The following is a 794-nucleotide window of genomic DNA, read 5'->3' on the forward strand; positions in this document are numbered from 1 at the left end:
GGGGGGGGGCAGGCACAAGGGCGGCCCTGCTCGGGGGGGGCTGGTGCAATCCTTTGACATGCAGGGGCACCCCGAGTTCATCATGGGGTGCTGCAGGGGCACGTCCAGGCCCAGGGCCGCAGGGAGCTGGCAAACCGGTGGGTGCAGGGCCCGGGAGCACCAGGGAGCCCGGCCAGCGGGGTGGATGAGCCCAGTCCATCAGTCTGTCCCACTGCTAGGGGGCTTGGGGCCACAGGGCCAGGTTCCTTGTCCAGTCCGGGAGCCGTGGCTGGAAGCCAGAGCTGGCAAACTCCGACCAGGGTAAGGCAAGTGTGTGCGGGTGGTGCAGATCCTATGGCAGCCGACAGTGAGGGCTGGGGGGGCTCCCAGCACCGGGAATGGGGGAGTCCACCCCATGCCCCGCGAAGCCCACCCCAGGTGGGAAGGGGGCTGCGGCTGCCCTGGAGGGAGCAGGGCCTGGCCCGGCCGGGACAGCAGCTGATGGGTGGGCAGCAAGTCCTGAACGGGGACCACCCGAGGAGCTGCCCCCAGAGCGCGGGGCCCTGGGGAGGGTGGGGGCTGGACTTGCAGAGGCCCGCAGGCTGTGGGGGCCCAGCCCTGGGCTCCCCGGGGGGGGGGGTCCGGGCAAGGGGCTGCCTGTAGCGGCGCTCCAGGCAGGGGTCGGCAGAGCTTTGAGTCCAACCGCAGGGGCACGTCTGCCCACCTGGAGCTGCGGGGTGGCCGAGGGGGGGCCCGAGGGGGCTGGCCCATGGCAGGGAGGGGGCTGCTGATAGAGGGGCTCCCAGGAAGTGGCA

This window comes from Haliaeetus leucocephalus, unplaced genomic scaffold, assembly GCF_000737465.1.
Source record: "Haliaeetus leucocephalus isolate CR32 unplaced genomic scaffold, Haliaeetus_leucocephalus-4.0 Scaffold245, whole genome shotgun sequence".
NCBI lineage: Eukaryota > Metazoa > Chordata > Aves > Accipitriformes > Accipitridae > Haliaeetus > Haliaeetus leucocephalus.